General features: G+C 32.1%; 1 protein-coding gene across 4 annotated transcripts in view; it reads right to left on the bottom strand.

Moving 5' to 3' along the window:
• ERBB4 (erb-b2 receptor tyrosine kinase 4) overlaps positions 1-26,276 on the bottom strand; it is a 1,320,366-nt gene that overhangs the window by 140,962 nt on the left and 1,153,128 nt on the right. The gene's annotated exons all lie outside the window — the stretch shown is intronic.

Genomic DNA, 26,276 nt, shown 5'->3' with positions numbered 1-26,276 from the left:
AAAACAGCTAGAATTCCACAAAGGTTGTGAAAGCTAAAATAAGAAAGCAAAGCAATCAGCATCTGAACTCCCAAGAGCAGAAATGGCCACAGTCAAGCCATTACCTAACACAGAACCTCACAGATCACAACAGGAGATAAGGCAATATTGATCTCCAGTGCAGAGCTCATGTAGACTATTGGGATTACAGAATGGAAGAAGACCAGCACCTGGGCAGCAGAGCTTTCTGGCAGCCACATAAAGAGAATGTGACAGATCAAGAGCTAGACCAGATCTTAGAACAGCTTGATGGCTCCAAGTAAAGGACTTCTGGCATCCGAGTGATATTTTTTTCCACATGCTTTTAAAGTACAAACCTCCTTTCTCCTGGATTGTGTGGGTACTTAGAGAATAGTATGTTGGACATTCTTGAAGATCTGCTTTATATGATAGTAAATATCCATTCTAACAGTTGGTTAAGTTCTGCTAACTGATATTAAGTGGTACTTAAAGGGAGAAGCAAATAGTGGGCTAACAACATTGAAGTAATTCAATCAGCAGATAGTTCATGGAGTGAGAAATCAAAAGAGTTTTAATAGTCACTAATAATGATAATAAATTATTCAGTATCACATATGCAGGCTATCTTAAGCATGCATTTATTAAAGCCTAATGATCTTTAAAATATACCTAGTTTACAGTAAAAAATAAAAAGTAAAGTATGGTGATGTTAAATATTGATGTCCAATTATAATGAATAAATATAATACACATAGGATAATTGTAAAAGCTTAAGGGAAAGATTTTACACTTTATATCTAAACTCATTTTTCCCCCAAGGAAATAATGAGCAAGGGAGAGGATGGGAGAGGTGGAGCTAGAGTCATAAAGGATTGCTAACTGCCCACAAAGCAGATGGAACCATTGTAGCTCACTGTAGATGACACAGAGAGAGTCACTATTGTCCCCAGGAGATGATCCTGATAGAAAGGCAAGAGGTGAGGTTTCTGTAGTCTAGAAGTCATTTGTCGTTCCCATTTTTCCCCCACCCTGAACTCTGCTTTCTCACGTTTCTAAGAATCATTAGCATTGCATTTAAATAAACAGAAAATCAATGTATGTGCTGATTTAATTTGAAGAATCTAAATGAATTCTTCATAGGCTTTCTCTACCTCTGTACCTTCAAACATCAAGGCTAATGTATAAGTTGTAATTATTTTAATGGTGGCCTTTTTCAAATATTTATTATCAATATTGTATTCTGATCCTATATAGACCCATATCCATAATTCTCAAGGGCACAACAGGATTACAATTTTAAGAATTGTGCAGTTTTTGCTCTACATCACTACTGATTAGAGAAATGCAAATTAAGACAACTCTGAGATATACTACACAACTCCCAGAGTGACTAACATGACAAGACAACAATAAATGTTGAAGATGATGTGGGGAAAAAAAAGAGAAAGATATATTTGTAAAAAGAAAAAAAGGTCTAGCACATTCTATCAATATGGAAAGCCTTCAGGTAATAGCCCTATAAAAGCTTATGTATACACAATAATCAAGGCCTATAGTAATCTAGTATGTGAAAAACTCCCAAACTCTAGTTTCTGGGATAAGAACTCAGTATTATACCAAAATTTCTGAGAAAACTGGAAAATAATATGTCAGAAACTTGGCATAGATTTGCATCTCCCACCCCATATAAAAATAAGGTCAAAATAGTTACATGATTTGGTCATAAAGGGTGCTACCATAAGCTAATTAGGAGAGAAAGGGATAATTTACCTATCAGAATTTTGGAGAAGGGAGGAATTTATGACCAAAGAAAAACTAGAGAAAATTATCATAAGTAAAATGGGCAACTTTGATTATATTAAATTAAAAAGGTTTTGTATAAACAAAACCAGCAGAAACAAGATTAAAAGAAAAGTACAAAGGTGAGATTAAAAGAAAAGTACAAAGGTGGGGAGAACTCTTTATAGACAATGTTTCTCATAAAAGTCTCATTTCTAAAATATATAAAGAATATGTCATCCCCCCAATTAATAAATTGTCAAAAGATATGAACAGACAATTTTCAGATGTTAAAAAGCCATCTGTAGTCATGTGAAAAAGTTCTAAATCACTTTTGATTAGAGAAATGCAAATTAAAACAACTCTGAGGTACCACTTCACATCTCTCAGATTGGCTAAAATGACAGAAAAAGATAACGATAAATATTGGAGGGGATATTGGAAAACTTGGACATTAATGCATTGTTGACTGAGTTGTGAAATGATCCAACCATTCTGGAGAACAATTTGGAACTTTGCCCAAAGGGCTATCAAACTGTGCATACCCTTTGATAAAGTAATGTCATTACTGGGTCTGTATCCCCCAAAAAATCATAAAGGAGGGAAAGGGACTTATATTGCAAAAATGTTTGTAGCAGCTCTTTTTGTGGTAGCAAAGAATTGGAAAATGAATACATGCCCATCAATTGGGGAATGACTGAATAAGCTGTGGTATATGAAGATAATGGAATATTATTGTTCTATAAAAATGATGAACAAGCTGATTTTAGAAATGCCTGGAAAGATTTACATGAATTAATTCAGAGGAAACAAGCAGAACCAGAAATACACTGTACACAATAAGAACAAGAATGTGAAATGATCAGTTATGAAAGATTTGGCTCTTTTCAATGGTTCAGTGATCCCAATATACTTTTGATAGAAAATATCATCTGCATCCGGGGGGGGGGGGGGGGAACTTTGGAGACTGAGTGTAAATCGACATATACTATGTTCACTTCTTTTTTTCTGTTTTTTTTTTCCCCATGGTTTTTCCCTTTTGTTCTTATTTTTCTCTCCCAAAATGATTCATAAAGCAATATTAGAAATAAATAAGTTAATTATTTTTTTTTAAAAAAAGCTTATGTTCTGTTCTAGGAATAACCTAGCTAAATTCAGAGAGAATAATGGCCAGAAGTTTGGACCTTAGGTGATGAATTTCTTTGACCAAAACAATTCATGATCACTATTTACTGATCATAGTATTCATGAAAATTGAACTTTTTGAGATATACACATATTTAAAACATTCAGAAATATGATCATATCTATGTAAAAATGCAAATGATCATTTTGTATGCAGGATCATATGTGTATCTATTTTTTTGACTAGTCATATCTCTTGCTCGAATTTCATTTTCTAATACCTCTATTTCTCTTACGCCTCCATGAATGTACCATTAACTCTTACACCTGATTCTCCTTCCAGACAATTTATAACATTTCTTACAGTCAGAAGGCAGTTAGTAAGAGACTTTTCCTATTTATTTTAAATGTTCAACTCTCTCCTCCTTGGGATTGAAAACACTTTGTAGATGTTAACACATGGGCAGCTACCAAACAACAGAGCTAACCAACTTACAAAAAAATCCTATTGCAGTATAATGAATAATTTTTTTATTCATCCAAAGATCTAGTTAATTTTCCTGGGAGAAAAATCCCAAAGCATTCATTGAAGTATTTGATAATCACAATTATAAAGCTGAAGATTTGCTGTGTGAAGGGAAAATATAAATGTAGTTCTTAAAAATGTACACCCACACATTCTGTGTTATGTACCAATGTGGAATTATCCAGTGGATACATATTTAAATCCAGAGTAATTATGCAGCTTTCTATCAATGAGAGAAATCTATCAATAAACACTATTGTTCATCTAAAGTATGAAAATAATTTAGATGTTCCAAAAATTGCAGAGATCCTGGAAAAAAAATCCTGAAGTCCTGAACAATTATCAGAGTAAATGATATCATATACAGAATCATTTTAAATTTCTCAAAAACAAGATAGGATGTAGTAATGGATAGAATGCTAGTCATAGGAAAACTGAATTTAAATTGTGTCTCAGACATTCATTAACTGCCATTTTTTATTTCTGAGCTTCAGTTTTCTCATCTCTAAAATTGGGACAATATTTTTTTCCCAATTCCTACCTCATAGGAGAGAGAAGAAATCCTTATAAAATTTAAAGCACAATATAAATAATATTATCATTATGCTTATGTCATATCTTAATTTTTAGAAATTTAATTTTATTAGTCAAAAAACCCCAATTAATTGACTATGCTAACAACAATCCACGTTGGTACATAACACAGAATGTGTGGGTGTACATTTATAAGAACTATATTTATATTTTCCCTTCACAAAGCAAATATTCAGCCTTATAATTGTCATTATCAAATACTTCAATGAATGCTTTGGGAATTTTTCTCCCAGGAAAATTAACTAGATCTTTCCTTTTTCCTACTATGGTTAATCATTTCTTTGTTGTTTTGGGTAATTAAGATATCAAAATAAGCAAACTTGCAAGTTAAATGAAGTTTCTCACCTTGAAGACCAAAACTCATTTTATGTCAACAACTTTTCAAGAAATTATTTTATTCTAAAATCTAACTTCTTAAATTCAGTGATCACAGTATTGAAAAAGCTATTTATTCTTCTTTGTTGATGACTCAGTGCCATCATTATCATTATATGCTGTCTTACTATGCTATATAATACAATAAGATGTATAAAATAGGATTATTATTAAATGTTCCTTAATTGTTATGGTTTTATATTTGAGAAGAAGTGTGAGGGAGTTGAAAGTCTACTTAATTTGGAAAAAGAACAGGAAGTCCTTTACCAATTTTAAATATACAAATAAATATTACATGCATATTAGCTGCTATTGTAGTTATCTTTCAAATCCTTTCTTAAATTCTTACTGCCTCTGTGATCACTGCAATTTACTAAAATTTTGAAGCTCCATTTTCTTATCTGCAAAATAGGAACAGTATTAACACTTACTACGTGGGGCTATGGTAAATATCATATGAAAATTTTTTGTAGAATTTGATAGTTGGAAGGAACCTCAGAGGCGATTTAGTTCAACTCATACACAAAAGATTTATGACTTTAATATATGTGACAAGTTGGTCATCAGCTTTTAAGATTTTTAAAGGATAGGAGAGGAGTCTCTTCCAAGTCTCAAGGTAGCCCAATTCCACTTTTGCAAAGTTCTAAATGTTACGAAGTTTTCCTTGACATCAGGTTTAAATTAATCTCTGAAATGCCATCAGATTCTGTCTTTGGGGACAAGCAGAATAAGCCAAAAACCTCTTTCACATGATAGCTATCTAATTAGTTGTACCCAGATCTAGGGTGGGTGCTCCAGCCTTCTTTTTTTCTAGATTAATTAACCCCCATTTCCATCATCAAGTCTTTATATGGTATATATGCTAGGCTCATCTTCATTCTGATTGCCCTCTGCAGGGATAATTTCTCCCTACCAATGTCTTATCCAGATCTGAATCTAACACTCCAGTCTGTGGAGACCAGATTAAAGGGAATTACTTCATTACTTTTCCTAGACTATTCCTGTTTCTGGAACTATATATCTTAATGAAATCATTAAGATATAAAACTAAAAAATAAATTATCTCTTTCAACTACCACAATATATTGTTGACCCATACTGAGTTGTCAGTCCACTAGTACACTCAGATTTTTATTTGGGGGGAGGTGATAATAAAGAGACTATTAAATATCCATTCAAATTATGTACTGTATTGACACAAAGCAATTTTTCCCACAATAAAGTATAACCTTAATGAATATTTGTTAAGTTTTGGCATATTGTGAACTCATCTTTTCTAAGAGTATGTTAGCCAGAAACAAATATAAATATTTCAGGTTGAAGGAAGAAAAAAAGAAAAATAAAATAAGTTCTAAAAATAAATCATTGTTTGAAAAAGTTATGAAAATATGTCTACTTATGTTTATATAATGAGTTTATATAATCTTTTTTTAAAGTCAAAGCATCTATGTGTGTGTGTGTGTGAACTATATCTTTCTACCCAAATGCTACTATCATAATTATCAGCCAACATTTTCCTCCTTTCCATATTTATATCCACATCATTCCTCTCTTAGTGAAAAAGATTCAATTATCATTTATTGTATTTCTCTCTCATATAGATCTATATAACTTACATAGATAATATAGATATAAATCTATAGGTGATGTTTATGTATTCATATAGGATATACAAAATAGATATAAATATAGATATCTTATATGGAAAGATAGATATTCATAGATAGAAAAGTAGGTAGGCAGATAGGTAACAGAGAGAGAGAGAGAGAGAGAGAGAGAGAAATAGCCAGCCATAAGGCTGGAATAGTACCAAGATTGTCCTGATGTTCAAAAAGGAAAAATAATAGAGTCTGTAAACTATAAACTTTTAAGTTTGTCTTTGATTCCTGTAAAATTGCAGAACAGGTAACCAAAGAAATGGTTAGTGAAACATCCAGGAAAGAAAATAATGACTACAAAACATAGATTTATCAAGAACAAGTTATGACAGATTATAAGTATTTCCCTTTTTGAGATGGTTACTAAATTAATAAATGGGAAGAAGAATGTAATTATCATTAATATATTTTAGCAATGTATTTGATAAAACTGTTCATATTACTCTCCTATATATGTTGAAAAGATAGGGGAGGAAAGTAACACAAGAAATGGGGTAAAAGTCAAAAGCAACATCAGAGGAGTTCAGGCCTACTCTAAAAGCTGGATTCAGAGAAGTGTTCAAGGATTAATACAAATTCACAAGGAGTCAATATTAGAGTTCTCCTAGGTTCTGTTCTTAGAATGTCATGTTTAACATTTTTGTAAATGACTTGGACAAAGATTCATCAAAATTAGTGATGATACAGAGGTTTTACCTTCCAGGATTGTTGTAAGGATAATATAAGATAATATTTGTAAAGCATTGTAGAAACACTAGGTTACATTATATGTATATTACATTTATGCTATTTTATGTTATGCTACTGTATGTTATGTTATTGTGAAAAGCTCAAGTCTGTGTTCAAAAAACTAGGAGAGGCAGCATAATACAATGGAAAGACCAGTATGAATTGAGGTTGAGTGAAGTGATTAGAAAAAGAACAATTTATACAATGATAACATTGTAGAGCAAACAACTTCAAAAGACTGAGAACTCTGATTAATGCAATGATAAACAAGTAGTAGTCCACAAAACTGCAGATGAATTGTGTTACACTCCTGCCAGAGTGATGATGATCTTAAAGTACATGCCTAATTTGGAAATTTTATTTTGTTAGTTTATGGATATTTGTGATGGAGTTTTTGTATTTTGTTTTGTTTTGTTTTGATTCATGGTGGGTTACTATCCAGCAGTAATGAGATGGATAGATTATAAATGTGGGCACATGAGAATAAATTTTTACTTTTATTTTAAAGCAATGGATAAAATCCTATCCTAGACTTCCTGGTTTTCACATCTTAAGGACCATGCCAAAAGTGAAGAAACAGGTCAATTCTCTGAGAGCCTCCACAGCTGTGAATCATAACATCTGAAGGAGTTACAAAGCAGCCTTTACTGACACAGGTGTTGCTTGTGGATTGGGAATGAGATAAATTGGAGGCAGAGGGAAGAGGAGAGAGGTCAGAGAATGCAACTGCCTCTCAATAGGGAGGTGCTCAGTCTCATTGTATCATCATCATCCTCTCACATGAAGAGATCCATTCTACAGGTCTGAGTTAGAACTCCAATAGCCACTGGCAAGTGGCTCCTGTATAACAACATTCACATGTCACAAAGCACATTGGGCAGAAACTGGGCTTGAGAAATATAGCTAATACAATGAAAACTTTTCTCCTCTGAGGGTGGGTATGAGTTCATCTTCCTTCTTTTGATTTGGAGCAATGAAAGAGAGAGTACTTGAATTCTCTGAGTTTCCTTTCAAGGCAGATGGGAAAGTATGCTGACAAGATTACTCCAGCTATGCAAAAGCATCAGAGTTGAGATTTAACTTTTGGATGCAACTGGTTGACTGCATCCCCATGATGCTCAGAATGGTCAAGACTGCCCAAGTTAATATCCTCATCAGGGTGTAAATCCCTTAAGATATTCTGATCTAGAATGCATGTTTCTTGTGGCTAATAGTAACTTTCTCTATTTTTCTACAATTTGATCTAGGAACCTCATTATTTTGATATTGCTGATAAAGAATGGGGTCATTCTGGTATCTTTCAATTCAGAGGCATTGTGATTCATTAGGGAAAAAAAAACCTGGATAGAAATTTAGAGGGAAATTGGATCTAATACTGGACTTCTTACTAAAATTGCCTCTGATTGTTTTAATTCACTGGGTCTTAGCTTCCTCACTTTTACAATGTTTATTTTTAATTACATCAGGAGTTCTTGACCTGAGATCCATGAAATTATTATTATTCAGATAGATTGCAGTTAGTTAATTAGTTATATAATAGGCCATTCATACCTATGTATTTCTACATACATATAAACACATATAAACGTGTGTATGTGTGTGTGTACTTTATTTCAATATAATCAGTTTCCTTTGTATTTTATTTTATGTATTTAAAAATCGTATCTATGGTATTCTGGTTGGTTTTCTGGAGGTCTCTGTACCAGCTTTCATTTCAGCAGAGTAATCTCCATGAGAATAAACAGAAATAAAGTCCAAAAATCTTTACTGTCTCCTTCACAGTCTTGGCCTGGGGCCTAGGCCAGTTTTCTGGAGGTCCTCCTGATTGTGTCTTGGTTTCTGTGGGGGAGGCAGGAGGACCACCATGATGGTCTCTGTCTTGAAGTCTCCCCTACTCTGAGAGCTTGTGCTTCAGCCTCTAGTCCTCCAGCCTCTAATTCTCTGTCTTCCCAGAGTCTGTTCTAGTCTCCCAAAGTGGTGGGAGATGGAATGAATGTCTCTGGCTGAGTTTATCGCAGTTTATATGCTCTATTATAATTACATCATCATAGGTGTGAATCTTGTAGAACTATATTAAGTACTAAGTACATGTACTGAACTGGAGAACTATTAATCACCATGCTAAATAAATAATCATTGTCTTATCAATTCCACTAAGTTAACACCTTGTTGTAAGAATCCTTGTTTCAGAGTTCTGGCCCATTGCACTACAGGGGTCCATAGATATCATAGAGTGCAGTGGGTTCCATAATACAAAAAAAAAAAAAAAAAAAAAAAAGGTTAAAAATCTCTGAGCTAGATGGTCTCTAAGGTCTCTTCTATTTCTGACATTCATAACTTCAGAATACTGCCAAGTATACTCACTACAATACCTTAAGTTGAAGAATTAATAGAAGCACAGATGAATGCAAATTTAGTTTATCAATGCTGCTGGACTATTTACTATTTATTTCCAATTCCTCCACGTTTGAATCTTAAGGCTCATTTTTCATCACTCATGTTTCCTGATTTTTTTTTAATTGATGGCAATGTCAGGATAGGTGGAAGAACTTTCACTCATCACACACTTCCCTTCAGATGGATATCTTTGAAAACATTTGACCTCTAGTACCATTTTTCTTCTTCCAGAACTACTAGTACCCTCAAAATTTCCCCATGGTAGCCTAGACATAGGATCCACACCCATCAGTGAACAAAAGTAGTAAGTTTTTATCTTAGTTTTTCTTTTCTTTATGTTGTTTTTTTTTTCTTTTCTTTAGGTTAACTATACTCCAGTCAACTTTAAAATCTCAGTATTTGATTCCTGAAAGAGAGAGGGGCACATAACTTTATATTAATATTTTTAAATTTTAATATGGACTCCTTGGTGAATTGATTATAAGCTACTGTATAAGACATGAACATGAATCCATATTTATTTATTTTTCTTATCTATTAAGTGACTAGTTCAGTCCAAGTAATTCAATAGTAAACATTTTCTAAGCACCTGTTTATATTATTAGATAAAGAGGACACAAAGACAAAACAGAAAATAATCCTGCCCTCAAGCAGCTTTTATTCTATTGAAAACAGTCTCCCACCTTTGGAAGAAATGCCTCAGTTTGTATCTTGCCTATGTCAAACTAGGGGGTGATGAAAGCTTACTTATCTAACAATGCATTTCTTTTACCCAGACTTCTTTGAACAGGTGGGGAACTTGGGGCATAGAATATTACCTATATTAACTTTCCTCAATGGGTTGGTTAGTTCTATTAAGCTTTTCTTTACATTCACCCCGTTTTTTTTAATATTTTGTTATGAGTTTACTCAATGGCAGGCAGAGGAAAACATAGGAAACATACATAGGAAAACATGGGTGCTAAAACAAATAAACAAAAATCAAAATTTACACTTAAAAAGTTTACCTTTTTTTCTACTCATATCTATTTTTCCTCTTATTTTTTGCTTCAAAGTGCCTACAATCTCTGAGAAATTCCCAAACTCAAAAATACTATTCCTTTCTCATTTATTAAGTAATAATGACAATCTGTCTTGTTTCCCATTTAGTCTGAATATTTCCTGGCCAGAAAAATGCAGGAGGATTATGGTAACATAAGTTAACTTTGGGCAAAAGTTCCACAGTTATTTAAATTTGTTTTAAAAACTAGAAATCTAGTAAACAACATCCCTCTGTCATCTCTTGGAGAATCTGGACAAAAGCAATTACTAATTGAACCTGCTACTACTACTAAAAAAAAAATGAATGAATCTTCTACTACAAATTCATTATGTTGCAAATTCAGTGATTCAGATGAATACAGGAAGAGGATATAACTGTGTACCTATAATTATTTCACTAGTTGTCAATCCATTGAGCTTGGCAACTGAAATTGTAACATGTTCAGTTATTTGATCCTAAGCAATGGTTATGCATTTTGTTCATAATTGGAGAGTGTGATACAGATCACTGTTGGGTGTCTTTTTGATGAATATATGCAGCCACTAATGCTATGTGGAAGCAACATATATTCTTAGAAATGACATATACAGAAAAAAGACAGGCCCTGGGGAGTACTGAAAAGCCATAATTAAATGGAAAATTCCTGTGACGTTATAACCTGTGAAAGCTGAGCTTGAGTCATATTGACCCTAATAAGAAATGACAAGCATTGAAAAGCCATCCATAAATTTCCTTTTAAGCGGCATGCTTTACAGATAAGTAAAATTGTTTTATATTGTCACCAACTTCTACTAGAACCAGTTCAATTTCTGAATTTCTGAAAGCATTGTTTAATTGTGATTGTATCAGGGAAGAAACCTTTCCAGAGAGCAGGGAATTGAACAATAAAATGATTTTCCATGTTAATAAAATAAATGTATCTTGTTGCTATGGTAACTTTGATACTAAAAATTTAAGAAATGTCTTTTTTTCTTCTCAACCATAACTGTGTTGTGAAAGAAGCCTAAGTAGCAGCTGATTACTAACTTATGTTTCATGATCCCTTAATATGGAGTCAGCTTATGTGATTAACACTGTGTATATTTGGGACAAATGATCAAATTGGAATTGTAAGTTACTTACCTTATCTTCAAGATAATACTAAAGACATAGGAATTCTGGCACCTAAAATAGTCTTTAACTATCCTAGAACCCATCCCAGATGAAGGTGGGATAACACTGTCCCATTACCTCCTCCTTTTCCCTCTTTCCTGTCCTCAGTCTCAGAATGAACTAGGATTGACTATTTACACAATTTGAATGAGAATAGGAAAGATTGGATTCCTTTCCACAGATAGAAAATCACTACACCTTACTAGTTTCCCTACATTGACTACTAAGATCCTCCATGCCTTGCCATCTGCCCTGCCTCTACATCCTGCAGATCTCTAGCACTGTAATCTTTCCTAATGACATTGCCTAAGAATATGCATCTTGTCATTTGCACTGCTGATATACACTTATGACTTATAGGTCTTTCCATCTGCTATCTATAAGAACTTTTTAAAATATATTTTCTGACCCAATTAAATTAATATTATCTATCAAATAAGGTAATGCATGTAAACCATGCTACAAATATTAAAGCAATACATATGTAAATCTTTATGATTTTCTTTTCCTTGAGAAAATGGAATATGTCAGGGCTTTTTCTATTTTGCAAAAATAGAAAAACTTGTATCCTATGCAAATGATTTTCTGCTATTCATTCATTTATTAGTAGAAGGGGAGAAAAAGGATTACTATATAACTCTATTCTGTCTCTTTTTTATGACTTTGGACAAACCTATTAACCACCATGATTTAAGTTTACTCATCTATAAAAATTAGGGGTTGTACTAGAAAACCTCTTTAAGCTTAATTCTATGATACTATAATATGTAGTTCATGAATACCTTTATAACTGTAGTCAAGAGTTTGAGGACCTTAAGGATTGGGAAACCAGGACAGTCAATGGGGACCCAGGTGGAAGGGAAGACAATGTTGAAAGTTATGAACTAGTAGCTGAACTTGCTGGGGGAAGAGAGAATAACCTTTTGTCTACAAATCTGAATAACATGGAGGAATATGCAACAGAAGAGTCAACTACTTGTAGAAAGTTTGGGAGAAAGTGGCAGGGGTCATTACTTTTGGACAAATACTGATTCATGGAAGGAGGGCACAATGGCCAAAAAAGAACTAAGAGATAATAGTTCAGGGATCAGGTAGGCATCAGGTAGGCACAGAACCTGCCCTCTTCTAAGAAGAATAAATCACCTTTCCATTCTGGTTATTACATTTTACAGTAGTCTCAGATGCCCCATGATAGTTCAAGCTCTGGAAAGATACAATTTGCCTGGGATGTTGTAGAAAGGACATTTTTTCAGGGATAGATCAGGAACTGATGTTCCTTTTCACTCTAGGTTTCTATGAATATGTCAAAGACTCAACTTTATAAGCAAAGTATTGCTGAAATTCAGAATGAGAAGTAACCTAATTCCAGTCAAGTTTTACCAATATCCTCTTACCCATTCTTCTTATCATCACCATTATCAAAATTCAGTTATTTTATGCAGAGCAATACTAATTACTTAACTAGATTGCCATTGAAAAGATCTTTTACTGTCGATTTTAAAAGACAGAGCAAATATTATTTTTTTTGCTATAAAAAATCCAGAGTAGTATGAAAATAGTGAATAAAATATGTATATTTATCTATGGTATGCTTCAGTTCTTATTTAAAGAATCAATCCTTTTTCATTTAAGATTTTTGTTGGTAAAATCAGTCTTCTAACTGCCAACATTATAAGAATGTCATGCAAAGACATATCTAAGATGTAAATCTCAGGTATAATACTTGAAAGATCATAGATCAAGTCCTCTGTTGAATGCACCAATTGCCTGTCTTCATAAAAAACTGGATTTAAACTCAGGTTGTATAGATAACTAGACTTAATAAATAACCAGCATGGAGTGAATAAATTTCCTTTAAGCTGATTATTTTCTTGAGTCCAACCTTCCCCCAAAACCTTCCATACCATATGGACTGATTTCCAGTGCTTAACACTGCTTAACAGAATTCTTACTTTATCTGATTTTCTTAGAGTCACTTTCAAGCTCTACCTTTTTGTTGCTATTGAGTCATTTTCCAGTCCATTCTGAATCTTTGTTATTCTGTTTGGGATTTTCTTGACTAGGATGCTACTGTATCTATGCAGTTCATGGCTGTGTGTATACACGCCTTCACCCAATGGCTTTAGGATTTAGACAAGTAGTCCTGAGCAGGAGTGTTTGTTTTTGTCCCTGGAGGAAATTAACTTCCTTATGAACCTGTCTACATTATAGCTTAGGTAAACAAGACTATTATACAGTGCCATTAGCAAGGCTAACTGCTTTAGGCAGTCATTGATGAAGGATGTCCTATGAGGCTGCTTGAAGTATTAGCTATATTGAAACCTTGCCATACCTAAACACTTGGAGAAAAGGAGTGGAAAAGATGGTAGCTGAAGCTTGCCAATATACTACCATTACTTTTACTCAATGGTACAACCTCCAAATGAAGCCATCCTAAATAAAACAATTCATGGCTTTTCTTTAGACCAAGAAATATGTTAATCTCAAAAGCAAATTTAGAAAAAATAATTCCACTTTAGCACCATGCCTTGGCCTGGTGTATTTTATTTGGTAATGTTGTCCAAAGAAAACAGAAAGAAAAAAAAAAAAACAGAAAATGGCATATTTTTCTACCTTTTCCTGAAGCTGGTGTTCACATTAGCTTCCTTATTTTATTTGAAGTAGTATCTATTAGCATAAAATAAGGTAGATTCATAGTCAAATCTAATGGAAAGCTATTTTAAAGTTATGGATAGATTGTTTCAAAAATATTATTACAATTAGAAATTTAAAATATTTTTAGAAATATAAATGCCACAAACTTACAAAAGCCATTAGTCGAACATTTATTTAAACTTATTTCCCACTTATTTAGTACCAGAAAATCTGAATAATAAAGTTTTAATTTCAACAGTCAGGGAATACTATTTTAGATATTTGGGTACATGATAGTTTTAGGGTTACATTTTTTCTGACACATTGGTACAGGAATTCCTCCTACTTGGATACCTCTGTTAATTGATTACTTTCATTGCATTTTTATGCATATATCAAAACCTATTTTTTTCTGATAATCTCAACATTATGATTGAGCAGCTGCTGATTCATGTGTTTTTTAACCAAGTTTGAAGATTGACAATCATGTATAACAAGATAACAGTTCTTATATTTGAATTTTAACAAGAAAAATGAAAAAAAATTAAATTTCAAAAAAATTCAAAAATTTCAAAAAATTCAAAAATTTCAAAAATTTGTAGCTTTTATGCTACAAATTTATACTATGTAATTAGGGCTTAAAAGTACACTGAGACTTTTGGGATATGCTATGTAATTTTTGTTGATTGGTTATTATTCTTTGTTCTTGAAGTAGACCAAAATGATATCATTATGTTATAATCAAGTTACAGTATGCCCAACTGTGATGGATCAGACCAATACAGCTCACAGTGCTCTTTTACAGGTCAGACACAAATAGTTCATATGAACATTTGAGGTGGAATCTCCAATTTGAGCTACTTCTATTCCTGTTTTGCTCATAGAGCACAGCATCTTCTCTGATGAGGCCATGTCTTCCTGAGCAGAGACCTGCAGCAATGTCTTCCATGTCATGGAATTGATTATGAAGTTCTTAAGAGACCCTTTTCTAACCATCAAGTGACCACTTTCTCTGTGTGAGTTTTCCATAAAATAGTTCTTTTTGTCAGGGATTTATTTGGTATTCAAACAATGTGGCCAGCCCAGTGGAATTGTGCTCTCTGCAAGAGAGTGCTTAACAATTTAGGTCAAGAAAGAACCTGTGTCTGATATCTTATCCTTCCAGATCATCTTCAGAATTCAAATGGAAATGATTAATTTTTTAGGTTTCACAGGAATACAACAAGGTCAGTACAATGGCTCGTTTTGGCAGTCAATGTAATACCTCTTCTCTCTCACACTTTGCTTCAAAACTTCTCAAACACTGAGCTAGTTCTGGCAATGCATGTATCAGCCTCATTATAAATGTGCACATCCCTGGAAAGTATACTGCCAAGATAAATGAATTTATTCACAGCATTCAAAATTTCTCCATTTGCTATAACCAGTGGTTCCTCAAATGGATGATGTGGTGCTGTCTGGTGAAGTACCTATGTTTTCTTGATGTTAATTGTAATATCAATGAGTTCACTCAGTGAGTGATGGATTCATTAGAGCTTAATTCTGATTGTGATAGCTGTAGGTGTCAGGGATTATTCTCTGTCATTGCTAAAATGATGATATACAATTGGAAATTGGTTATATTCCAATAAAGTGAAAAAATAAGAGAAAGAAATAGGAGAAGTAGGGGAAGAGTGATAATCTCAGATACTTTATACAACAGAACAGATATAAAATGAATTTAAAAGAGGTCAATTGCAAATCCTACATCTGACTTTAAAAAAGCAAAATGTGACTATGAAGAATTTCTATTGGAAAAAATCAGAGGCTTTTAGTAGTCAACAAGCTCAACAAGTCTACTGGGATGTTTGGGAACAGATGAACAAGGCATGGTAAATATAAACAGTGAAATATGAAGATGTAGGAAATACTGTTGTTGTTCAGTCATTTTTTTTTTCAGTCATGTCCAACTCTTCACGATCCCTTTAGTTGTTTTCTTGGTAAAGATACTTAAGTAGTTTGCTATTTCCTTCTCCAGCTCATTTTTTAATAGTTGAGAAAACTGAGGTAAACAGAGTTATGTGACTTGCCTAGGGTTATACATCTAGTAAGCATGTTCCATTTAGTGTATTATTTTCAGGATAGAGTGAGTTATACTTTTTAAAGAAGAACATTGACAAGATGATACTTATTGGAACAGAGCAAACAGGAAGAATAATAGGAACTAGAAATGTTTAGCCTAAGGAAGAGACATTTGGAAATAAGAGAAAGGGAAGAGAGGGAAAACAGAAGTCTTAAGATCTATTTTTTGTCTTTGAACATTCAGGGTCTGCACATGTTCCTTGCACACAGTAAGCACTTGATAAATGTTTCTTAAATTTGCTGAGATGCTTGGATGTCTTCAATGTTGTTTACCTTTTTACTACTGTAGTCATGGCTTAAGCTTTTCTTCTCATTCTGTAAACTTGTGCTATACAAGTTCAGAAAACTCTTCCCCCAAATGCCTGGAAATTCATCATATCTCTAATTTCTTAGAGCACAATATTTTCCCATGATAATTTACAACACTTTGGTTCCCAATCAATGGGCTCCACTTCCCCCTCCATATACTATACTCACTCTCTCTCTCTCTCTCTCTCTCTCTAAATATATGTGTGTGTGTGTGTGTGTGTGTGTGTGTATATATATACATATATATGTGAAAAACCATTTGCATGTATGTGAATAAGCTTTCCCTCTATCTTTGACCTTTTGGATAGGTAGTATATTTACCTAAGAATGCCTAATGCCTCAGAGCATAAGAAGATTTATAATTTCCATGGTAAAGGGAAAAACTGCTGGTTTTGGAGTTAGAGAACATGAGTATTAATATGACTATTCTATTTGCTACCTCTGAGTCATATGTTCACTGGGCCTCAGTTCATGTTCTATAAATGAAGGAAGTGGAATAACTAGTCTTTAATGTCTATTCTGGCTCAAAATCTACGAAGCTGCTATAATTCTTTTTTCCCCTACAAAATAGATGAGCCAACAATACATCAATATGTCTTTCCTTACATATACCCTATAATATTGAACATGTTATCTTTTTTCAGCTTTGATAAGAATGAGAGACAGATGAATTGTTTTAATTTATATTTCTCATATGTTGGAACAATCTTTCGTATGTGTGTACCTTTTTTCCCCTCCCATTTACTAAATCCCATTTCTCATCTTTACACTTATTCTCTTTAGATTCCTATCAGAATTTCCTTCTTATTCCATTCTCTATTCCCTATGAAGCATTTGGTGCAGTCATTTCAGTTGTCAACTTTTCATGACCCTAGTTAAGATTTTCTTGGCTAAGATATTGGAGTAGTTTGCCATTTCATTTTCTAGCTCATTTTCAAAGATGAGTAAAACCATGACTAATCCAGCATTATATTATACAGCTAGCAAGTGTCTGAGGCCATATTTGAACTTAGGTGTTCTTGATTTCAGGCATAGCATTCTGCCCACTGCCCTATTAAAGCTAAGGGATTGCTTTTTCTTTATTTTCCACTTTATATCTTGTTACAAGGCCAGAGAGTATAAAAGAAAACAAAACAAAACAAAAAAAAAACTTCATTTTTGTCCTTCAATAGCCACCCCTCCATCATTCTCTCTAGAAGTTTTCATCTAGTAAGAGAAGACAAGAACATAAATAGGTCAAAATATCAATCATTCCTTTGGGCTTTATGCTCTGCCCTACAAACATGTAGCTTGAAAAATCACCATAGAGTCTTTCAGGCTTGTCGTCAAATCTATACACTAAGGATTATGTATTCCATTGCTAAAGCTGATCTCTCCTAAATATTAATTTTATTTTAATTCTGAAAATCATCAGAATTTTTTTTAAATGGCTTGACTATCTTAGTACAGGTCATCTTTCTGAATCTTAAGTTTACTAATTTGAAAAAGAAGTGTACTTTTAAAAGTTCCTTTTTAAGAATTCTTTGTTTGACTTCTCAAATAGTTCATGTACCTATACCTGCTTGCAATTTTTCATGATGGAAATATAATACATATAAAAGGGTAGAAGACGTAAAAAAAAATCTAGTCTATGCTTTACACATTTCCCCCCACCATCTTTGGCTTTTGTAAAATTGAGCACACCTTGAATAAATGAAAAGGTCTCTGACATTTACATTATTTCACAGACAGCAGAAAGCTAAATTTGGGTAAATTACAAGAAATCAAGGCTCTGCATTTATGTAAATTATGTGAAAATCCAAACTATGTGGCAGCAAGATACTGCCATACTACTAGGTATTGGAAGCCAATTAATTAATAGTTGGCATATACTTCTTAATTTTTCTACTTCTTCTGCACCTCCTCCCAATTAAGATCACAATAATGGAAAGAGGCATTGGGCTGTTTTTGAGATCTTTTTTTAGCTGACAGTAATTTAGAAATTTTTTTTAAAAGTCTTCCCAATTATCCTTAAATCTATCCTCCTCCAAGAAGTCTTCCCTTATAATTGCAAAAAGAAAGATAAGTCATTTCCCCTATTCTTAATCACGTTATATAAATTATACTGCTCATGTTTCCTCTTAAAGTCTGTTTACACAAAACATATTTGTTTTGTTAATTTTTTATATTTAATTTTTTACATTTTTGCTTGGGGGAATCTCATTCTAAGTCTATCCACTTGGTTTCTGTTAGAAGCAAAACTGATAAAATTGTGGTAGTGATACTAGTGGTACCTAAAACTAGTGGTAAACATTAGAAATTAGTAGTAATTAAACTGCTTTGAAAAAGACTATGTCAGATCTATCTATATTATATTGTCTTTCACATTATGATACACATTAAACATTTCAGATTAAAATTTGTATTTATTTTATATATCAAACTGACTTTTCTATCTCATATTGCAAACACTGAAAAGACACAGATGATATCTATTACTCAAGTCTACTCAACCAACATTTAATATCTATTGTGTAAACCTGCTGGAAACACATGCAGAAAAAAAAGCAAAATAATTCTTGTATCTGAAGAAATTTATTCATCTCTAAAGCAACAGAGTATAATTGACCATAGATCTAGAAGTCAGGGATATCTGAGTTCCAATCTTAACTCAGATACTTGCTAGCCATGTATCTTATAAATGTCAGAGCTATCATTATCATCATCATCATTGTCCTCATTATTATTCTCTTTATATAATATGTATAAAGCTAAATGGTATAAAACATAATTTGTACATGCTTATGTTTTAATGTTTTCTTTTTAAATATTTTATTTTCTCAATTACATGCAATAAAATTTAACTTTAAAAAAATTTGAGTTCCAAATCCCATCAATTCTTTCTATGACATCAGATAATATTTTTTATCATAAATCATTCAGAATTGTCTTGACTTATTTTATTACTGAGCATATCTAAATAATAAACATTTATTCATCACACAATATTGCTTTTATTCTGTACAATATTCTCCTAGTTTTGCTTACTTCACTCTGTACCCATTCATGGAAGTTTTTCCAGGATTTTCTGAATGCATCCTGCTTGTCATTTTGTATAACATAATGCAATTTCATTACATTCATGGACCACAACTTGTTCAGTAAATCCCAAATTGATGGGTACCCTCTTGATTTCCAATTGTTAGTTACTACAATAAAATATGTTATAAATACTTTTGGACTAATAATTTAATTTTCCTTTTATCTGTTTGGAATATATAGATGTAGTAGTGGTATTCCTGAATCAAAAAGTATGCATTACAATGTAATTTCAAGAGGAAAAAAGTTTGTGGCTCTTTGATAGATTTAGTAAGAAGTAATGAAGACCAACCAGAAAAAAATCTTGCCCTGTTTAAGGATCATATTTCTTTTAACACAACCTGCTCTTTTAGCAAAGAAGGCCTCTCACTCTCTATAGGAAGTCTGAAAAAGAAGGCAAGAGTCAAATAGCAGTCCTAAGATCATGAAGAATGTCAATGCTTAATTAGTCAAGAGTACAAAATGGGAATTTAAAAGAGATGAATATTAAACACAGGAAGCAAAAGAACACAAATGGTGAGAGAGAAAAACAGCTCAAGGAAAGAACAGTAAAATTTTTAAATTGACATAACAAATTATTTCCAGCAAAGAGAGTTTAGGATAAATGCTTGCTTATATACATGCGTACATATTTTATACACACATACAAATGTAGATAGAGGAATAGATGGATAAATAGACATACACATATGGAGAGATAATAATATATTTCAATATTTACTACTCCAGAACTTAGTAGGTTTGTGTACATATATAGATGGATAGATCTATTTTTCTCCCTTCTCTCACATAGATATAAAATTAATATAGTATATTAATAAATTTTGATAAAAATAAAAGATTTTAATGCTTTAATGTTCCTGATTTCATTAACATAGTTTGGGTTTGTTTTCAGTTTTTATGCGGGGGTTTTCCAACACTGATAGATTATCCTCCACTTTGTTCATCAGTACATTATTTTTTTTATTCCTGCGGTCACAAAAAAAAACAACTAAACGATATTTGGGCAGTTTTCTAGTGTTGAGCCTTTGTGAAATTAGTGATGTTGGATCTCTGTATATATGATTCATTATTAAGCCTATATTTGAAATCTTTCCATTGTGATAAGAACTGACAGAGATTTGTCCCAATAGCATAACTTTTTCAAAAACAAAGTTAATATCCATGTCATTCTAATGCATTAAAGGACAAATTTAATGGAGGGGCATTTTAAAATTGTATCTTGTTCTGGGGTTTCCCTAATGACCATTCCTTCATTGTAGTTAGTATAGTAAGTTTATAAGAAGGTAACATAAAGGGATAATATCAGGAAATTGAAAAGGGGAACCTGGAAATAACATGCAAACCATCCCAAAGAACAAAGGAGGAAAAAATTTGCAAATTGTATGATATATTAACCAAAATATATGTCCTGGTAACATGTAATAAATTGGTAGAAGCAAACTAAACACTGTTATCATGGTTCTGGTCCTATTGTATATGAATCTCAGACCTATGTAGTTTCAAAGCAGTAGCACACTTTTTAAAAAAGTGTTTGTTAACAATTTTAAGATGGCAACTTTGAAGTTTTAAGGACAACTTTAAGATGATGTGGATATGTTAATGAACTAATCCCAAGGCAACACAGATAGGAGTTGGTCTGCCCCACTCCTTTCCCCGGAAAATCTATCAAATTACACTTCAAACTTCTGCCTCTGAGCATTTTTCCATCTCCATTGTGTCCTTGCTGCTTGGGTACAATCCAGTTATGTGACTCAGCCCTTTATATTCTCTTCCTCACACTGTTACCCCTTAGCATCCTATCCTCTCATCCCCATAACATCTGCTTCTGTATTCCCACTTTTGCTGCTTATTTCTGTATTTTCTTTGCAATTTCTTCCTTGTATCTCCTAGTAAGTACCCAAAGGAAAAATAGAAAACTATCTAAGGGTAACCATTAGATGCTTAATAAATATGTTCACCTTCATATCTTTGTCATTATCGAAGTGTGATTGCTGCCCTGTTTCTTGCTGTTGATTTTGGTTTTTCCAAACAAGTACTCAAAGAACCAGGCTTTTCTGCCCATGTTACATAAATTATCAAATCCAGAGATTTATATATACAATTATAAAGAGAGGTAATGTGATATGGAAATTAGAGAGATATTCTTAAAGTTATGAAGACTTTGCTTTAAATTTAGCTGAATATACTGATTGGGTAATGAGATACAACTCATTTCATTTCTCAGTATCCCAGGCAATGGTATAAGTTTAAGCTGCAGAGAAGGTGCCAATTTTCATTGAAAGAGGGAGTTTCTTAAACCAATGAAATCCCAAATTTAGTCACACACTCTATGTGTGTTTGTGTACATACATAATATATGTATATGTGTATATATATATATATATTCATATTTAACATATCAGAGATAATGAAAAAAGATAACTCTCTAAAAAGTATTTTGTTGGTTATCTGGTCTCTGTGTCTTGGTACAGATTTTCTGATACTGGGAAAATACTTTTTCTTTATTAGCTCCCTTCAAAAGCCTAAGACCTAACAATCCTTCTGACTCTTAGATATGGCTCATACTTCTGTATCTGCCTTCCCCTATACCAAATACTTGCTAGATATAATGTAAATTCTTTGAGGGTCATAGTATTTTATCTTTGTTTTTATTTTATCTTCACCACCACTAGAGTGCCTAGAAATTAGCAAATGTGCAAATGTGTATGTATATATGTATATGTATATATAACATACATATAAACGTATCATATATACATATGAATAAGTACATGTGCACATTCAATCTTTATGTACATGTTTATATATGCATGCATACTGATATGTGTTTTTAATTTTTTCTGATTTATTTGTATATCTCTCTAAAATTCATAGCCACAACTGACTCAATCTTCCCAGCTTCCTAAATATCATATTATAGAAATCTTGTGTTCACTTAAGAGAGACAAAGAATTATTTCAGTTACTGAAGATTTTTTTCCCATTTGCAATTTCTTCCTTATATCTCCTAGTAAGTACTCAAAGGAAAAGTAGAAAACTATCTAAAGTTAACCATGAGATGCTTAATAAATATAAGAATTATTGAGAAATTGATATATGACCAGAAATAGAAATAGAAAGTGTATAATGAACTAGAAAGGAGAAAAGAGGGGAATCATTTGAAATATATATATATATATATATATATATATATATATATATATATACGTGAATATGAATGCAAATATACATAACAAAGGAAAGGGAAAATTAAAAATATTTTAAAAGTCATTGGAAAAGATTTGAAGATGAAAGCACAGAAAGAATAAGAGAGTAATGAATATACTGAAGTAACAAAAGATCACTTTTGTGCTTTGGAGATTAAAGGAAGAATCTCAATTGCAAAAGAACAAAATTCTGCCTAGGGAATAAATGGCTTTTTTTGCTAAATATTCATTTTGCTAAACATAAAACACACATCAAAATAAACAAATTTTATTATTATATTTTTTTAAATAAAACAATATCTTTAATTAAGGCATGGAGAACAGATTGCAGGATTTAAAATTCCCAAACTTCATTTCAGAAATCCTATATTCTTTAAAAAAAAAAAAAAAAAGTTAATTAATCTGATGCCAAGAAGAATCAATTAGAGAAATATTCTGTACTGATACATATTTCTATCTTCTTTCACAACCAAGATCTATATGCCCAGATCTAATGAATTCATTATTTAATATTCTTCTATTTCATTTATCTAGTAACCAAAGCAGTAACTCTTCTATGTAAGCACAAGACAAACTTGGTTTGAGACTATGAGATAATTGAATGAAATGATTCTAGATTACAGCCTCAAACAAGTCCTAGATCATTATTTAATATCAACTTAACTTTTTATATAATTGATTTTCTTACAATCATATGCATCTATATGATCTTCACTAGGATAAAATACATATATGTGTTTATATACACACATATTACGCTTTCTACAAAATAGAATTTCAAATGATATAGTCTTTTCCCAAGCTATTTTTTTATCTACAGCAAAACCATCATCTTCACTGTCTTTATCAATAATTTCTAACTCTTTAACAACTGTAAAATGTACCTGTCACTATTAGAAATCAATTTAATGCTATTAGAAATCAATCTAACACCATTATCAAGACTGACAGATGCCTCCATGATTTGACTTCTTATAAAATTATAACTCTGCTCTACCCAAAGAAAGTGATATTGAAAGACCATTGAAAGGGAAGATGTGTTTTTGCATGTGTCTTCATAAAAAGACTATGTCTTTATTTGTATTTGGGGTTTCTACTGTTACCAAATATATGTTGCAGACATTAGCTTTCTAGATTATTTAAGATCTTTCTATATATCCTGAAGCAAACTTATTTTTTCTATTTATAATTTTCGATTTAGAATACCTAACATTTTTTATTGTTATAACAATTAGGTAAAGGTGTATATTATTTTGGGCATCCAAAATGCAGAATGGGAGAACAGATAGAAAGTTGACCTCAAACCCAGGAAGATTTGAATTCAGATGCTGCCTCTCAAACCATACCAAGTTGATGACTTCTGAGAAATCACTTAACTTGTCAATGTTTTTGGCAACTCTCTAATAATGTTAAGTTACAGCAAAATGACATATATGATAGTAGGAGTTTCTTGATTCAAGTTGCCGGCACTGATAAAATTATCATACACACACTTCAAGTTAATTTGGGGTAGGGAAAGTACTACATAACAGGTGGTAGGAATCAGGACAGCAGAGAATAAGAACTATTATTTTGTTATAGTCATCACATTTAGCAAAAGTGAGGGAGTAAAGGTATATAGATGTGTGTATGTGTGTTTATGCTTACTACATGTGGCAAAGAAAAGTTTGATTGTCAAACTCAGAAGGAAAATTAAATAAGAGTAAACTTCATTTTTGTTTTATCTTGTTTGTTTTTGTATGTACCTAATTTGGGAATTCATTTTTCCTCTTTCATTTTCCTTCATTTGTCCTTTTTATTTTCTTTCAACATATGGAATTGGCGAATATTGGTATAAAATACTATTTAATAGTATTTTGGCAGGAAATGATATTTTAATTTTTTTTTCTGTTTTAAGGGTACAATTCTGTTCATAGGAGAAAATGAACCTTACAAAATTCTTATTAATAAGGAGAGCTTTCCTTTCAGGAAATCCTAGAAATTCCTAGAAGAAATGATACTAAGATATCTTTATAATACTAAAAAATGTTACTAACTGAATGATACTAAAAATGATACTAAAGCTGTGCTCATATGGGGAATAATATTTTGTAATACAATGCATTCAATAAAAGACTTATTGAAAGATGGAATTCTGAAGCTAAGGATAAATAGGAGACTATACACACATATTTAAAAAAAACAAAAATGATCTTTATGAGGAGAAAGTTGAGGGTTTTTATTTGAAAAAACAGACATTCAAGAGAGACAATGACTTTTATATTTGGAGTTAAAGGAAATTGGACTATCTACACTCGTCAGAGAGAATTTAAGGCAATATCAGAATTTTGGAAGTTTCAATTTCATTACTAGAATTTCACTGAGTAGGTAGATATCCAAAGCAAGATACCTAAAAGTAGTTTAATGTGCCATTCTGGACAGGAAAGACCAAGAATGAATCAAATAAAGTGTACATTCAAAATCATGAATGCACAATGTGCCCAAGTCTGATAAAGCATAGTTTTTCTAGACAATACCTTGTACTTTCTATTATTCAGGGAAATTGGCTATTGTATTCATTGTATATTGAAGTGTTATTTCCTGGTTTTTAAGTCAAATTTCTGGGAATATAAACAAAGGTGTAAGAAGTTAAGAAATTTACATAATTATGATCTACAGCATGCTTCATGGTGGTTAAAATTTGTCTCAAGACTTGTGAAAAGAGGAAAGACTCATTAATTACAAATGACTGAATCTTCTGATCATTCCAGGTGAATATACACATATGCCTTTCTCTAAATTGAAAAGGATTTAGAATTCTTAATAACTCTTATGTGTAATAAGTGACATATTTTGAATCAATGATAACAGTGGTTTCTTTGATGGACTATGACCATGTAGATATCATTGGGATTTTTATACAGGCTTTCCAAAGGTTTTAGTTTAGTTTTAGGCTTAAATAACTTTAACACTGCATTAAAACTTTTGCGACACCCTATAATAGTGTAAATGCACATGTTGCTAAAAGTCTTGCTCTTTTTTAAGGAGTCCCAGAGCAAAAAAAAAAAAAAAAAAAGAAGAAGAAAAAGAAGAAGAAGAAGAAGAAGAAGAAGAAGAAGAAGAAGAAGAAGAAGAAGAAGAAGAAGAAGAAGAAGAAGAAGAAGAAAAAGCATGAAGTAATAATTCTTTTGGACCAAATATTCTCATACTCTAAACATTCATCTGTATATCAGCAAAGAGAAAAGAAAGAGAGAGAGCTGGCTCTAAATTTGTTTAAAATTATTCATAGATTAAAATAACAGTGGGGATGCAGTGTAACATCTGTTGAGATTCATGACCAGTTTGACCTTATAATATGAATGCAGTTGACACAATAATAGCAAATTTGACCAATCACATGCACCTGTGTTAAGTGTCTCACATGTTGATTAACGCTTAATAGAAGTCCAAGGAAAGCTGGATTTCTGACTTGTTAATGTAAACTAGAATTAGTCACTGACAGTGTGCTTTTATAGTTATTTTTTTAATGAGGCAAATTATTTTTCATTGTTCAGACTGTGATTTCAAGCT

This window comes from Sarcophilus harrisii, chromosome 3 (assembly GCF_902635505.1).
Source record: "Sarcophilus harrisii chromosome 3, mSarHar1.11, whole genome shotgun sequence".
Lineage (NCBI taxonomy): Eukaryota > Metazoa > Chordata > Mammalia > Dasyuromorphia > Dasyuridae > Sarcophilus > Sarcophilus harrisii.
This window is presented reverse-complemented; position numbering and strand designations above follow the sequence as displayed.